At 35.5% G+C, this 18712-nt stretch overlaps 1 long non-coding RNA gene across 1 annotated transcript; it reads left to right on the top strand.

Annotated features, from left to right (window-relative positions):
• The first annotated feature begins 1994 nt into the window (after positions 1-1994).
• LOC147077009 (uncharacterized) lies at positions 1995-17816 on the top strand. Its single transcript, XR_015069406.1, has 3 exons — positions 1995-2215; positions 6793-6948; positions 16347-17816. It is a non-coding gene; the product is annotated as an uncharacterized LOC147077009 (long non-coding RNA).
• Positions 17817-18712: the final 896 nt, after the last annotated feature.

Genomic DNA, 18712 nt, shown 5'->3' with positions numbered 1-18712 from the left:
TTTTATACTTATACCTAAGAGAATATTTTTCATATAATATCTATATTTTTTATTCAAATGATTTAATCAGATTATAATAATCTGATTAAAACATTTGAAACCGTTGTGTGTTAATACAGCGTAAAGACCCAATGGGTTGGGCGAATGGCTAACAAGTGACAGCCATTCTTAGCAAAAAGTTTATTTATTAATATAATTTCCATTCAGTGGAGCCTAATGTGTTTCGCTTTGGAGCAAAAATGTTAATTATTTAGCTAGGTACCTACTGTATTCTGTTTACTACGTATTTACACATACATGATTATTTATAAATAATAATATGTAATGTTTAATACACTTACGTTATAGGTTACTTTTGTTACAGTTGCATAATAGTGCATTTTAAATATCTATAGGTTATACCACAAGAACTGAGTAATAAGATATGCGAAAGCCAGTCACCATCGACCAAGAATTTGAAACCAGCAACGCAAGAAATACTAAGCCCGTTTAGTGTCTTCGAATATTGCCAATATCGAATGCGCGTTTCGTTTATGTTAGAAACTTTAATGCATATTATGATACATAATGTAAATATTCAAAATAACATTTCTTTATCACGTGGTTGTTGACTATACTACTGCTACTATATGACTTATATACCTACCTAATATAATGTTTTCCTAATTCCCACCAATAAATAGCTGGCACTACATAATATTACTAATAAAAATCATCAATTATCTATACTTACATGATTCCAATATATTACACAAGGAATTATAAATCTGGATCTACGTAAAAGAAGTGCCTATCTCAAAATTGTCTAATATGTCATATATATTTATTTTTTTAAATTAAAGTAGGTAGGTATTGCCATCTTTGTATTTTCAATAATGCCTACTTACTAAAGGTTTCTAGTCCACTTAACTAGTCCACTTAACTAGTTCACACGCAAAATTTATGTGTATAAGAAACATTTGATCTGGTTTTATATACCTACTTACCTAGGTACATATTAATACAATAATAGAACATTTTTCACATATTTTTTTTATTCAAATGTTTTGGTAAAATTATAGGAATCTGAATAAAACATTTGAAACCATAATATTCTAATAATAAAGATAATCTTCTTATATAATATTTTACGAATTACCACCAATAGCTGTTGATAATTTATACCATTCAAGTGCAATATTACTTACTAATATACTAATACTAGCTAATACTAATATATTACACAGGGAATTATAAATATAATATTATTTATTTATAATATTTAACAAAATATTGCTATTTCGGTAACTTACAATATTAATGTCTAAATAAAACACTAAAAAATACGTAATAAAACCATCGTAATACAAGGAACACACATTAAAAAATAGGTAGGTAAGTAGATTATAAATACAATCACATCGTATAGGTATATTATTTATGTAGTTTCAACATTAAATTATTTAAAACCGATAAAGACATCTCATAAAATTCGTATTGAATCTAATTGGAACAGCAAACTAGCGCCACATGTTATAGAATACGTATTCCACGGTGAAATGTATTCCACGGTGAAATGTTCAACGAAGAACTCGTCATTTGATTAAATGTTGCACGAACTCATGTTTCACGTACTGCGGCACACGAATAAGTGTTCTACGTTGAACTGTTAACGTACAAATTTCCGGATACGCATTTAGACTAGTTTCATGGCCTAAATTATTGTTTTTACTATTGAGTAATTGGCTTGGACTCAGTGATAACGACCCTGAGTCCTTTTAGGTTCTTAAGGGCGGCCTTTTGACTTAATCCAAATTGTCAAATTAAATTCTTTTGTTTTTATTTATTTTTTTATTTATTAGGTATAAAAAAATACTAATACTTTTTTTACCTACATTATAATATTATTACAATCAAAGTCGAAACAATTAATAGGTTAGACGTTGGACGAATTGTTTTGTCGAAAAAATCCATTTTCTTGAAATGTAATTGAGTGACAAAATACTAGCAACACTGATGGTGATGTGGCTTTAACCGCGGATACACGTCATTCTGTTTATTGGTTACTAGCTAATTACGAACAATGGATGTAAAACGCGAACCACATGGAAGTGAATCTGGTGCAGAAGGCCAGTATGTGTATGGTGAGACAATAATAATTAAACAACCAAACAGCATGGAAGCCAGCCATTACATAAAACAAGATAATGCGGGCGACGGCAAGTGCACATTTGAGGTTAGTTTTTCGTGTACCTAGGAGTCCATTGTATTTTTTAGTCATAATCGTGCAGAGACGCTCCAAGTGGAAGTGTTACGGGTGCGAAACACCTTGGCAGTAAAAATCCGAAAATAAATATTTTTTTTTAAATATTCAATTACACAATGCCTACTAAATGCCTAAAGTTGGTACTTACCATAGGGTGGCAAATCGAAGATTTCGAACGAATTTTACAAATATTACCGAAAACCTACAAAGTATCGTGGTCTCAAAATCATGTTTTGCGCATATATTCTATACACAAGGCTGCTATCGAGGGTAGTTTTCATATTTTATTTATTGAAGTATTGTATTTTTTAGAATAATTGTAATTGTTACAATAGGTGCTATGTTTTAACAGCACCTCTCTTAGCTGTGCTAAATTTTGGAGTGAGATAGACAGTTTTGATTGTTTAGATGGCTAACTTATGGTAACGATAACTATAATACCTCAATACAAACATATCATAATCTACCCCCGATAGCGGCTAATAGGAGTCTTGTGTATAGAATAGATACGCTGAAGTAGGAATTACAATTTGAAAATTTGACATGGTCTTTAAAATCAGGCTTAATTCTTTGTACCTTCTTTATGTGCATGTTCTATATATCGGATAGCCTTAAATTTAAAGTTGTACGGTTTAAAGTCAACGATTACTCAAGACGATCGTTGAATCTGGTTGGGTCTGCGAGTCTACTGGTGTAATTAGGCCTGAATAAACAAACCTCTATGAGTGCGCGTATGACACAGACTAGAGAAACCAATCCCGACCCAAATTTTGATCCCGGGATTTCGACAATACCATTTGACGATCCCAGGACTGGTTCCGGGATTGGCGATTTTTTCGATAGTTAATATCATTTATTATTTATACAAATAGCATTGATATAATCGGTCAAAAATGTCCAGGATACTTTATACTATTTGAGACATTTAATGTTAATATCATGTACGTTCAACCTTAGAAATACATGGGTTTAATGGAGTAAATAATATTGTATTAAGTATAGATAATAATGTGAAAGTCAAACAGTTTTTTTTTAAATTTATTTATGAAAAGATAACATTCAGCGTAGAAACAAGTGCCTGCCTGCTCGTCCGTGGCACTGGCGGTTAGACGCAGTTCGCGTGCCAGAACGTCAGTAGCGTCTGGCTGGAACGAATAAATTAATTATTTTCCTTATGTTCCTACGATTACGTATGATAACAAAAAATGGTTATTTATTATTCGACGATTACCCTTATGCAGGTATAGGTCTGTTGCCGAAAGTTGAGGCTCCCAGAACACTCACAAAGCCGCATTGTTTACTCGACTTATCGACTTTTAAAAAAGTAGATTCTTTGTTTTGATTTAGGACAAAAATCGAACGGATCAGAAAAAGAACAGCATGTAAAACAATACTGTATTCTTCGAAAATACACCAATAAACAATCTTTCGTATCTGTGATCGCCTCAACTTTCGGTAACACACCTATACATACACGCGTGGCCCCTACAAGGGGGGGCTGACAGGGCTCTAGTTTGGGGGCCCGGCGTGGTGTGTTGACTCCTGCGGCGCTACTTTACTTCTTAACCAATAAATTTTTCAATTAATTACGTGACGGTGCGGTATAATTTTTTATTATTATGTGTTGATGCTCGACAACCCCACAATTCAAGATGATTATGCATTAAAAATACAAAAACCGCTCTAATAATACACAAATACTAGTTTTTTTAAACTTCAACACCATTTACAAAACACCACTGTTGAGCGTCACACTGCCTTGAAACATAGAGATAGGTCGGGAGGCCCGCTAAAAAACCTAGCCTGAGGGCCCGCTTCAGGATGTGGGGGTTATGCATACACGTCACTAACATAATTTTGTACACATACTAATTGATTGTGATTGATAAAAAAATCAATCCCAAAAGTTTCGGGATTATGTTTACTAATAAGGGGTTTCATAGGTGTCGAAAATTGTCTGGGATCCCGGGATTAGATTCCCTAAGACAGACTGACAGTAATGATCATAATCATTAATCCATTAGACCACGATAACCACTTTTGAATGCGACAAGACGCACTCATACGTGGGCACACGTAGTTGTAACTGCGGGTAAAGGCCCACCCACATTGAGTTGCATGTCACGGTGTTTGTCGTCTGCTGTTACAGGCTGCCGCTACGGAGAAAATGTGTGTAGCTCATTTTGAACCTTTAAACGAACATTGTCAGTTGAAAAGTCTGCCGTAATCATTAAAACAAGAATGAGCGCACTTCACTGCAACTGCACCTGCATGACGTTTTGAAAGTTTATATCATATTCCATATGCCTGCACTTTTCGAATCGTCAAACTGTTTTGTTTCTAGCAGTTGCCACTATGTATTTTCTATGAGAATGTTGTATACTATCTATGGTTTGCACAAAGAGATTGGATCTCTTTGGGTTTGCAGGTTGTGTTCTATTATCTATGAATGTCATGCCATACCGCAATCCTAGCCAAATCCATCAACAGAAACCAAGCCGCAAAGATAGTACAGGAAGCAGCAGATAACATCTCATTATGGTGTAAGAAATGGCGCATCAAAGTCAACGCTGAAAAAAGTGCGGCAATAGTATTCTCACACCGCACCGATGCACACAGCGCACACGCCAATCCCCTTCACATGAACAACACGGCCATCCCCTGGACCGACACAGTAAAATATCTAGGCCTCCACTTGGACAAGCATCTTACCTTCTTTAAACACATAAATATCAAAGACAGACAAGCCAGAATAGTCAAGGCAAGACTCAACCCAATGATAGGCAAACGCAGAAAACTATCCCTCAGAGGAAAACGTCTCCTATACACGGCAATTATAAGACCAATCATGACGTACGCCTGCCCTATCTGGGCACACGGAAGCCCCAACCTAATTAAAAAACTCCAGACTGTACAAAACGTAGCCCTACGCTCAATCTCAGGCGCTCCCTACTATGTCAAAGGGACAACCCTCCACAACGACCTAGAAATAGAACCCCTAGCAGACCATATACAAAAACTAGCAATTAAATTCTACGACTCCATAAAAAACCACCCCAACCCCACAATCAGGATCCTAAACGACTACGACATAAACGACATCACCGAGTTCAACAGACCAAGAACCATACTAAGACGCAACCCCCCGCAACCACCATAAAAAATATATGTACTACAGATCCACAGGCCCGAAGCAGAAGCAGCAGCAGCAGACGTCTACACCCAGGACCCCCCAACACTTCTGCTTAATTCTTTCAGATCCTCGGCAGACGCTGACGACATATCCAACCAGGAAGCACCACAACCAGGACACATCAACACACCACCGCTAATACCAGAGCCAAGCAGCCCACGACGTTTAAACACAACCAAGGACAACCACTAATACCAATTCCTTTACAGAAAAAATCACAGCGCTGGGGTTTTTGGCCGAGAGTATTGCACAAACCACTCTCGGAGTTTTTCTCCCCATCGCGGTTCACTTTTTGATGAACGAACAGGTTTAACTGATTCCCTGATAAAGTATATCCCATTCTCATCGACTTCGCTCAAGCTGGTGACTGGTGCACGCCTTACTCCGAAACTCGCTACCTTCGCAACCCTCTCAACCCGATGTCGAAGCCAATGGACCCAGATGTACCAAAAGGATCCCGGTCGGACGGCAGGATGATCGATGCGCTGAAAACAAAGGCGGCGACACGGTGGATGCGGTGTGGGCCGGGGCGGTGGCCCGAAATCATGAGAACTTAGAATTAGGAAAAAAAAAGAAAAAAAAAATATTTTCAATTTGTAGCTTCTAAAACCAAATCTTACAAAACAACACCCTTGCATTAAAGGTATAAACCTCTCCCGGACCTCCTCAAGAACCGGGAACTTGATATTGAAATTAAAAATAAAATCGCACACGTAAAATCACACAATCCTATAGTACAGATAATTAATACAGATGAAGGGGATGTGGGAATAGCTCGGGTGCCCCGAAACCGAGGATTATCTCAAGTCAAGTCAAGCATGTATTTTACGTGCGCACACGTAGAAACTGTTAAAATTAATTGAAATTAGCATGAATAATTATTAATAATTCAAATTACCAATACAATATAGTAGACACTCTTAATCATTGTCATTATTTAGTGATTTTACGAGATGGTGCACGTTCAAAATATTCTGCAAAATGACGACACCATAGAGATTTTTATCGCGTGAGTTCCCGTGATAGTCCGCGACATGCACTTCAATGTAGGTGGGCTTTATGGTGTCCATCCATAGACTCAAAGTGCAGGATGTCTGGATATGGGATTTGTACTCGGAAAAATGCGCGACACCGCGGTTAAATCGACGGGGATCTGTTAGTAGAAGACGGGGTAAAAGGGGAAATCAACTTTCACCTGCTAGATTTTGTTGACCACACCCCCTTATAAAATCAATAATAAAATATTATGGATAATTTTTCGAAATGAAACCTCCCTCTATATTTTTTCTTGTGCGCGCCTGCAATATTTTTTTTTCGTTATTTTAAAAGTACCTTTTTAATTGTTTGTTTTCAGAGCCTTCCTGCTGACCTGGCCAATATAAAATGTGAGACTGATCTTCAGCCAATTATTGTCAAAGACGAATTTGTTGAAGACGCAATACTTCCAATCAGATATCCTGAGGTTCCAATCGCCGGATGCTCTTATACAGGAAGCAGTTCAGTAAATCAGGTATATTTAATTCAGTTTTAATAATCGCTGAAATCTCAGCTGATGTCTATTTAACCGATATTTCATTTAAGTACGAGTATATTATATTATAACGAAAAAACCTACGATTCATTATTTTGTTGTATGTACGTATATCATAATACTTATGTTACGTTCTCTCATAAGCTTTGGATAGGTGTTAAAAAATGCTTTGATGTTTGGCTGAGCTATACACATCTCAAAATTAAGTACCTAAGTGATAATTAATAGGTAAGTTTGACTTCTTAAATTTTCAAGGAGCCTTCGTCTTTAACCATCATAAGTAGAATTTACCAAACAACAATCTTCATTGTCGCTTCCGGATTTCTATTTACGATCTTTTATTATACCTAAGCTAGTTAGGGATAGTAATATTTAGATTTATTCTATTTATATAACAATCGAGTACGTACGTATCAAATAAGTGTGTTCTTCTATTACGTACTGAAATTATAATTTTATTATTTACATTGGATTCACGTAGCCGTTACTTACAATATCTGATCATTTAATTTTATTACAATAGTAGGTATATGAAATCATTATTTGTTCATGAAAATATTTTCATACAACGAGATGTCTCGCTCACTCATATGAACTTATTTGCGGAGGAGGCTTCTCCCTCACGCCTTCGTATCTACGTACGATTTCAAAGCACCGCGTATTAGCGGTATAGTTTTATACAATGCAAAAGATTATGAATTGATTATAAATTTACTACGATTTACAACATTTAGATAATAATGATAACGTATAAATTGTTTACATACAATTACTTAATTGATCTTATATTCTAGACCTTTTGTATTTGCATTTTACTTATAATGAATAAATGGTCAACCTGAAAAAATCATCCACAGTTCACTCTGCGTAGCTGTAAGCTAATTAGATCAAACTATGGGACTCATTACATGTTTCTTTTAGCTTCTTCGTGTGGTAGACGTTCACATTTCGGTGTAGGAATTGACTTCAAAGATCAGAACAAAATAGTTGTGACGTCATAAAACCGTTACAAAAATGCCGGCTGAAGGCCAGTATTTTGTAGCCGTGTCAATAGGTAGGTACATTACGTTTACTGTCAGACAGTCGACAATGCCTAACATTTCAAAATGATTTGTGGCATATGGCCTCCGCGGCTGTTCTTGACAAAGCGCACTCTGGACGTCCGGTTTTGGGCCACTTTTTCGAGCGCTGCTGGCCGTATATCACAAATAGCGCGAACAATGTTGGCTTCCATAGCTTCAATTATGTATGGCAATCAACGTATACTCCCAAAATGGCCGCGCGGCTTAAGCGTCGGACTATAGCGTCGTGGGTCCCAAGTTCGAATCCTGGGTCTGGCAACTACACATATTGTTTTTCAATTTGTGTATGAGTCAGAGTATGGACCTGATAGGATGAGCAAGTAGCTGACATCCATTTCTCGTAAAAACAAAATTTGGTAATACAAAGCTCCACTCTTTGGAGGCCTATATGATCCTATTAGGATCGGACATGGTCGAAAGAATCAAAGTATACCAGCGAATTCACGTGACCACACAGTAAATACTTCATATCTATTTATCAAATCGCATGACTTTCAAGGCAAATTGACAGGTTCATATCGTGAAATAAACTTGCCAAATTTGTTTACAATATGTCGGTGGTTACGTTTGTTGCATGACACGTAGATTCATCCTGTAGATACCACATCTTTTCCGGATCAACGCCATGCTTATTCTCAACAGCAACAAATAACACACAAACTACCTCATTTTTTAATAAATAAAGTTCGATGACTCCACCAGCATGTAAACGCACAAGCCAGTCCATTTATTTTGATGTTATTGAGTCTGTAGGTTTCACCTAGATTGGACTTCATATCGGCTAATTCTGTTTATTAAAAAACCAGTTTTGCGCAAAATGAGCGTCATCGCATAAGTCAAAGATTATTTTTATAATTCGGAATCGCTGTTCAATCGTCAGTCTATTCATGGTTTGCCCGTCTAAATACTGATCATACATGTCAAAAACTATGCGCAGTATCACAGCTCGGTTTGACAGTAAACCCTTTCGTTAGTTCTATCTAAGCAATAAATAACAGTGAAATCTTAACAGAAAGGTAAATGATGTTTCATGCAAATCGCATCAGGTAGTCATGAAACTAGCAATATTTCGCCCCCCATAAAATATAAAGACGCCTATGTGTTCTGTATTAAATTATATTATTAATAATTTAAAATAAGTACCTACCATCTTTAAAGAGTGTAGTCGTGTGCAGTGGTTAAAGATTCATCTCTGAAGTAAGATATTCTTGGTCCACTTCTTGCATGCAGCTTGTATTTTTAGTGTGGATAAGTGAATGCACCGAATAGTCGAATAACTTTATATCAATCTTTTCTAGTTTCTTCTTAAATCGTCAGTATCGTTTTCCGTTAACTACATAAACTTACTCTTGTGATCATACTTTTTTAAAACCATACCTATAAATTTAAACATCTCCAAAAACAAGATAAATGTACAATACACAATAAATTATAAAATATGAACATTAGAAACATCTCACATTGTTGAGTTACATGAAACCAACAAAACGTTTTTCGGCTCTCCTGTAATGTTCCACTTTTGTAGATAGTGTTATTTGACATTAGGAACTCGAATTTACTTTGGATTGTTAAACGACCAATAATTTATAGGTGAAAGAAAGCGGGATGTGCCGCAGCAGTGGGCAAGCCAAACCTTATTAACTTATTTGCACAATAATTATAGCCACCTAGCGCGTAACGACTGGGTGGGCATTCGATATAATTAACATGATATTTAAATGTGGTAATTAAAAAGTAATTAACTAGTCAGCAGTCAATGTGTTAATAATTATATTCAAATTCATGAAATAGTGAAACGAACTAAAAGTTTCCACTGGGTATAGTAATTATGTATTTCGCTAGGTACCAAATAGCAATTCCAACACCATACCACATTTCTTCCAATACGTCGTATTACCTGTCGTTAGTATTCTGTTAAATCATGCGGAATTCTGAAGTATGAAATATTAAAATATTGTCTATGAACGAGGTTGCTTGATGAAATTTGAATATAAATTCTAGTTTCGCCTTTCAGCATGGCAGGCACTGTGTGTACTCTCTAAAGTTAGAACCTAATTACATGAAAATCACAAATAAAATTGTTCTCGAAAATGATGCAAACTGCTTCACTGGTGATCGTAAATTATTTTATCAAGAAATAATCGAAATAGGCGAAGCACAGATGCAGAGTAAACCTATATTAGAGCCCGATGCACAATCGTCTCTCATAACTAAAATTTTTTTACAACAAAACACTATTCAGAAAACCTTTCATAGTTATGATCGAGTTGTCTATGGTCCACCAGATCTGCAATAGCTTCGTTCTGTTTTTCTATTGAAAATAATACCATATATAAAAATTCTCTTTTTCATAATTTAGGTAAATTATTTTGTTATTGTTAAACGATGACAAAAATATGAAAAATATTCAAAATAAATTCAATAACTATAAATACACAATTAATATTTAATTAAAATGATTAAATGTCTCCGCAATTAGTGAATAATATATGTTATTTTTGGGTGGGAATTAATCGCACATTGCAATCAAAATTCACAAAAAAATAACTTTAACATTTTGAAAGTATTTTTCAAATATTATATTATATGATTTCACAAATAAATAAATGAAGTCACATAAAATAGTTTGTTTCACAAAACAAAAATCATACATCACTCATTGTAAATATAAGTTAACTAAATTTTGACAACTACATACATTGGTAATTCACCGATAAATAATAGATCGCACAAAGAAAGGGTAGAAATTCACAAATGTCAAAGTAATATTAATTGTAGCGGCAATACAATTTATTAGAAGGCAATCGCAAAAATGATGCTTTGGTGTTAATATAAGTAATGTTTAATGCAGTACATACCTACCTAATATAAGTTGTCATCTTGAAACATGAAAAGGGTAAGTACAGTAAGTAGGACCTCGATTATTCAAAGTAAGTGGGCATAAATTTAGTTTGGAACAATAGGAAAAATTATAAAAAGTAACCACCTTATAAATCTATCCTTTAAAAAATAGATCCTGCCAATCCTAAAAATATTTTTCAAGTCATTTATTAGTCGACCGTAACACAAACCAGAGGGTTTCGAGAACCTAGATCATATCAAGTACTAGAGTATCTAGATCATATCAAGCTTGCGGCCTAAAATATGATTAGGGTCATAAAAAATATACGTAAACTAGGTTTCATTTGGTTTTAAGCAATATTATTTATTGATTGCTTGATATTTTAATCCTCGGGACGCCGAAATTCGTCCGTTAATCAGTAAGTACCGTGAGTTTGAACTATGTACGTATCATTCAAACCGAAAACATGTAGGTAGGTAATATAACACTTCTCGGTTTTTTTTTGGTTGTTTAATTTATATTAAAAATATTGTTTAAAATCATTAAACCTATTTTTCTTAGTGTTTGTATTCATTTACGATTAAATAGTTACAATAGTATATGGATACGTGCAGACTACTTTTTCCTTAGTGCAAATCGATCATTTGAGAGTTGTAGTTGATTTGTGAATATCATCCATTTCCGATGTGATGAACATCTTTTTAAATGTTGTCAGCACTCTGTGAAAACAGTCTATTCAATTTGCGAATATTTATATTCCCCGTTATTTTTTGACCCATGTTTTTCCCCATACGGTAACACTTGCCGTTGAAATGTCAGATGGTGTTATTTACAAATATTACAAAATATATATGCCATGATGTGAATAATTATATAGAATGATTAAAACTAATATTACCGCGTTGGTGTGTAGGTGACTAAGTACTTATATATTTCAACTATCTATCTATTGGTTTAATATTACGTAAATATCTAAATCCGAATAAGAAAAGTTAATCCATAATTCATTGACACTGACGTTTCAATTCGATAATCGGTTTTACTAAATTAAGACATGTACAGAATCAACGAAATTAAAGGAAAATATGTCGTATTAAATATCACGGAAATTTAATAGTTGTTCAACAGTTTTAATTTGCAATAGGTAATTAAAATATCGTATATCTACCATCGTACCTAGGCACCTAATCTTTTTCAATGGCTTTTTTGTCGACATGTTATGAAAATTTACCTACTCATAACATTATAATAATAATATATACTACCTACCTAATAATGAGTTAAAGACTGTCGATAATTATTCACAAAATAATATTTTCGTAAGTATTGTGTTTCAATCGAAAACAAAAGATCTCGTTTCTCTATTTTCGAGATTGTCTATTATCAGCATTTTGCGCGAATTCTACCATGCGTACATCATTGTTCGCAATAACTGCAAACTGTGTACATGCATATTCTGCATGTAGGTCCATGCCAAAGGAATTAACACTATCAATATCCATATTGAGATCAATTCTTAAATGAATTTGAGTGTATGGGCTGTTTTATAGACACGTAAATTTATTTTGACAGCAGCTGTTAGTGGTAAATGGTAATACAGAAAGGGGTGTGTACATAATAAAAGTAGTCTATGGTTAAGGATTCCTTAACTCTATAATCTATAGTTACCAGATGGTTTTCGGTGACTTACCAATTTTACTGTAAGTACGAATTGAGCATCGGGCTCTTAGCCAATAACTTACCCAATATGGTGTTTTCTATTCGAAACTTTAATAACTTACTACATCCTTACATATAGTCACCAAGAATATTGCCACATTTTATTGTATCATAGTCTGTTTTGTGCATTTGTTGTCGGATGTTACATATTTGTGTATATAATACGTAGATAGGTACTATTATGCCTTTTTAAGGTTATTTTAATGTAATTTCGTTATTTGTTATCTGAGGGTGCTGAAAAGCGACGGCGTCGAAAAAAAACATTTTAAAGTCAGCTTTTTATTAAGTATTTTAATTACATTGAAATGAATGTAATTCTCGTGGCAGCAGGGCATTTCCTTTATTGAAGCGAATCGAAATGATTCGCGTAGCATCGTTGCACTACTTTCTGTTAAACTATTTGCTGGATGGTTTGCACTCGGGTCGATTTCCTTCATTGAAGCACCTTGTGATATACGACATTTTTCGTTTTGTTGTCAGGCGCGAAAACGAACAAAGCAGCTGGTTTGCCGACTCATGAACATGCTACGGACAATTGACCGTGAGAGAAACATTCATTTTATAGATTCAGGCCACAAACACTCAAGGATTGGCCATGTAATTTGTTGATCGTCATGCCGAATGCAAGACGAATTGGAAATTGAATTCGCTTAAATTCGAATGTCATATCAGTTGGGATCATCGAAATTCTCGGAATGATAACTTCCTCACCTTTGAACATTCCTTTGATTATCGTCGCGTGAATCACATTGCCCATGAGTTTTCTCACCACCAAACGCGTTCCGTTACATAGTTTTGGTTGGTTCAGAATTCAAAGCATGATGACTACCGAGCCAACTTTCAGTTGTAAATTGTGCGGTGGCAAGCCAGGCAGATCCAATGAGTTTAAAAATTTAGTTAGATAGTTGGTTGCAGTGGCGCACCCAGGGGGGGGGGGGCAGGGGGCCCTGGCACCCCCCAAAAATGAAAATTATCAGAATGATTTTAAACATTGACATTAGAAGCCAATAAACTATAACCTTTGGGCTTAGACAAATAAAAACACGGCATAAAAAATGATTTGTAATAATTCTCCAGAACCCTTTTTAGAAAAATTTCTTAGATTTTAATTTTTAACACAAAAATTTCGAAACACTAATGGCAGGTTTTTTTAGAAACCCAATCCCTAATGGAACTGTCAAAAAATTCTCGGTGTCTACCCGCATTCCGGAGTGGTGTAGGTCATGGCTGGGGAGGGCTGACAGGGCTCTAGCCTTGGGGGCCCGGGGTGTGGGGGGCCCGGCGTATCGGGTTGACCAGATAAATGAGATAAACACACAATCATAAATAACCTTTAATAGTAAAAAAGTCGCCTGCGGCGCTATTATACTTCATAACCATGAACATTTTCAATTACCTACTTATATAATTGTGCAATATATTTTTTGATTATAATGTGTCGATACTCGACAGCTCCATTATTAAAGTAGATGTATTGAAAATCGCCAATAATTCACTGCCCGGCGTGTCGGGTTGACCAGATAAGTGAGACAAGCACACATTATAAATTAGCTTTGATAGTAAAAAAAAGTCGCCTGCGGCGCTATTGTACTATTATTATACTTCATGAATATGGACATTTTAAATTATATAATTGTGCATTATTAAAGTAGATGTATTGAAAATCGCCAATAATTCACTGTATAAGTACCCTTAATTTGAACTAAAACACAATTTGGAAAACGTTCATGTAGTGTTTCACACTGTCTTTAATCTTAGCGGTAGGTAGGGGGCCCACCAAATATCTTAGCCCGAGGGCCCGTTTCAGGATATGGGGACCATGGTATAGGCATACCGAGTGCAATAGACAAAAGACAGATAAACGAGAAATTAGGCCGTGAAGAAGAAAAAGAGCCTATGGGACTAATTTACATTCTCGTCCTTGGGCCCCCCCCAACATTAAATCCTGGGTGCGCCACTGGTTGGTTGCTTCGTCTTTGTTTGTTACATAGTCGATAGATTTGAAGGAATGCACTTGACCAACGTTTTGATTTTGAATTGTGAAATTTAAGTGATCCACATCTTTGTTCTTTGCCTCAAGAATGCTCGTTCACTCAACTAATTGTGATTTTTGTGGTTAGCAGTGATGTTCGGGAACACTTTGTTGATGAGTTCGTCCTTAGTTGAGACGAAATTGCAAAAATTCAGCGGAAACGAAATCAATTCGTTTGATTCATCAACAGGAACACGGCCGTTACCGATAGTCAGCAATTGCTTGGAGAAATCTTCGGCAGATGGATCGTTAAGCAATGCAACTCGCATGTTTGTCGTCAGCTGAAGTTTCTTCACATAGCGCCACAGAGTCGATGATTTGAGGCAAGCGTTTATTTCATCGGCAGCGGTCGATCTTGGAATGACTGGTAGTGTTTGTTAGAAATCGCCAGATAGTAGAATCATTGTGCCTCCAAAACTTCTTGAGTCATTGCGCAGATTTTTCATAGTTCGATTGAGTGCTTTCAATGCGCGTTTGTGCGCCATTGTGCATTCATCTCAGGTGATGATTTTACTTGCTACCAAAACTGTGGCCATTGCTGAGTGTTTCGCAATGTTGCATGTTGCATTTAAACGTTTGAAGGTTTAAAGGCAATTTCAACGTTGAATGAGACGTTCGGCATCCTTCTAGCAACGTGACCGCTATCCCAGAAGAAGTAACTGCTACAGCATTTTTGGATCTCGCACAAACAGTAGCCATAATCAATGACATGAGGAATGTCTTCTCAGTTCCACCGGGCGCGTCGAGGAAAAATAAGCCACCATTTCCATCATCAATTGCCTTCATTAACGTATCGTACACTTCTTTCTGTTGTGGGTTCAACAGTGGTACATTCGTTCGAACTGATTGGTTCAATGCATTTCGATCATATTCACGTACACGTTCCAATTTTCAATTGAAAGCGTCGTTCATTCCACGATGTGGCGTTGGCATTCCTAACTTGACTAACAAACTGCCGCACATGAGGTAACACAATATGTCTTCGATCAAAAGCTAAGCCTGGTTATAAATCTCCTCATTCACCTCGAGATCGCGATTCCCTGAAATGACACGAATTCAATGTCAAATTAATGTCTTCTGACATGTTATCCTTGTACTTTTTCCACAGCTCAGGTGGATTCGATGGGAAGCATGTCGAAATAATGATAGCAAATAATGTGCTTATCTGACTTGGAGATGCAGAAACAATTGCTTCAGCGGTTGTCATAGCCCAAATGAGTATCGTTTTCAAGCAAATTGAGCTGTTGACATGAAGCACGAAATGTTGGGCACACTACACCATTGACAGTTAGACATTTCGACTATCATTCTATCTTTTGTTTGTTTGTTTCTTGTTTATTGTTTCTGTCATGTATCAGAGATCGCCATCTGTATGTATACTTTTTTTGTGATTTTCTTACTTTTCGAATGCGCGAGGTTCATCGTTCAAATTCATCGATTTCAGACAAAAGCCGTTCCATACAAAATGTATGGAAAAATGAATTTTCTTCATAAATTATTTTAGCCGTGATTTATCCGATGTTTTAATAGTTATTCTGCTATTCGAAGCGAAGGCAAATCCAACAAATCAACGATCATAAAAACCGGTCCAGCCGTTCTTGAGTTATAAATGGTGAAACTAACCCGATATATATAGATATACTTATATAGATATAACTTGTAATTAATGATAATATTGAATTATTAAATATGATTTTTCTAGGTTTCTACCAAGGGATATTTCACGAGGAATCACGATACAGATGAGAGTCAACAATCTTCAGATGATGGAATCCAAGAAAGAATGATACAGTATTCAGAAGTGACGATAGACGTGAAAAAAATTAAACAAGATGCTCCGAAGGAAATTCGACTTATTTTGACAAGGGTAATCCATTTCTCGAGTAATTTTGTTTGCTGCATGTGTAACGTAGTTTTTGGATGCGAAAGTGCTCTCAATACTCACAAAATTGCTCACATGGAGGTGATTGATGATCAAAATCAAATGATAGTATTTTCTCAACATAGTAATAAGAAAGCGAATAAAGATACAGATACTGGTGAAAAACCTTATAAATGCAATGTATGTTCATATAGATGCTCGCAACTTATTGATCTTAACAAACATAAAATGAGACATACTGGTGAAAAACCTTATAAATGCAATGTATGTTCATATAGATGCTCGCGACTTGATTATCTTAAGAAACATGAAATGACACATACTGATGAAAAACCTTATACATGCAATATGTGTTCATATAGATGCTCACAACTTGGTAATCTCAAAAGACATAAAATGAGACATACTGGTGAAAAACCTTATAAATGCAAGGTATGTTCATATAGATGCTCGCAACTTATTGATCTTAACAAACATAAACTGAGACATACTGGTGAAAAACCTTATAAATGCAATGTATGTTCATATAGATGCTCGCGACTTGATCATCTTAAGAAACATGAAATGACACATACTGGTGAAAAACCTTATACTTGCAGTGTATGTTCATATAGATGCTCACAAGCTAGTTGTCTTAGAGTACATAAAATGACACATACTGGTGAAAAACCGATTACATGCAGTGTATGTTCATATGTTTGCACGACATCTAGTAATCTTAGAGTACATAAAATGACACATACTGGTGAAAAACCCCATAAATGCAATGTGTGTTCATATAGATGCTCGCTTCTTGGTAATCTTAAAACACATAAAATGACACATATTGGTGAAAAACCTTATAAATGCAATAAATGTTCATATATTTGCTCGACATCTAGTATTCTTAAAGAACATAAAATGACACATTGACGTTACCCCAGTCCCGGAATAACCACAAAGGCACTTTATCCTCAACCGGTCCTGCCCTTAGGCCAGATTGAGTACCTTTGCTTGAGCTAGCTCAGCCCTATATGGGAGGAGGTAGTCACCTAAAGTTCTGTTCGACACTATTAAACACACCACAACAATATTATTTAAGTTTAATTGTTCAAAAAAACCGCCACCTAGTAACAGGTTGACGTCTGGATCGTTAATTATTTCGTTAACCTCCAATTTAAATTTATTTTCGTAAATATATACGCAAATGTTAAAGACAGCTGTCTATCTGTCACTTGTCCCTTGTGTCAGATGGTTTTCCGTAGAAAACATCGCGTTTTATTTTTAGAAATAAAAACTTCTTAACAATGCAGTTTTAATTATTTATTTAAATTATTTTCAATAAATAAATTTATTATATTTTAATGTTTGTTAACAATTCAACAATTTATTTTAGCTTTAAATAATTACTTAATTATTTTATAAACCTATTCAACTTTATTATTATATAAAGATAACTAATTATAACTATTTTTATATTTATTTAACGTAAAGTTGCACACTTATATACTAATGAGTCGCCGCCTATAAACTTTAGGAAACCATGTTCCATTTATAAAAAAAATCGCGGGACTGATGACGCTATGCTGTGACGATTCGTTTGTTTACGAATATCGACTGACAGCGCGAATTACTACGTCATCCGTGATGACGTCACGCTTAATAGCACGGCGTAGGTTTTCGAAAGATCGCGGATTATTTTTCGAAACTTCGTGAATTTACTCCGTGCGCCGGCACAACTTAACGCTACTATAGGAAAATCGACGACTGACTTGTATGGAAAAACACGTTCCTTTATATCCTCCAGAAGGGAATTTCCCGAAATTTGACGTCACAGGTGCAAATTTTCCCCACTCTAATTTTATGTTTTCTTTGAATAACTAAAGAATCATTCATAGTTTAGATTAAGAAATTACGTTTACGTGTAAAGGTTCAAATACTTGTCATTGAAATATGGATTTTATTAACTTAAAGAAAGGTCTTACATGACTTTTCGGGGCGTGTTCACACGCGAAAAGTGGACCAATGGGGCAGTTTTTATACCTCATCCATGAGACCAAGAGCCAGACTCTTAAGAAGAGTAAGAGAAATAAGAAAGAACCCGGGTCGCAAAAAACGACTTAAATGGAATAGTAAAGAGCTTGAATCCATTAGAATTTTAATTCAAATTCCATCAAGTTTTGGTTAGGAGACGATTTGAGTGTTTT

Source organism: Rhyacophila brunnea, unplaced genomic scaffold (genome assembly GCF_057557595.1).
Source record: "Rhyacophila brunnea isolate RB1 unplaced genomic scaffold, BYU_Rbru_1.0 scaffold_13, whole genome shotgun sequence".
NCBI lineage: Eukaryota > Metazoa > Arthropoda > Insecta > Trichoptera > Rhyacophilidae > Rhyacophila > Rhyacophila brunnea.
This window is presented reverse-complemented; position numbering and strand designations above follow the sequence as displayed.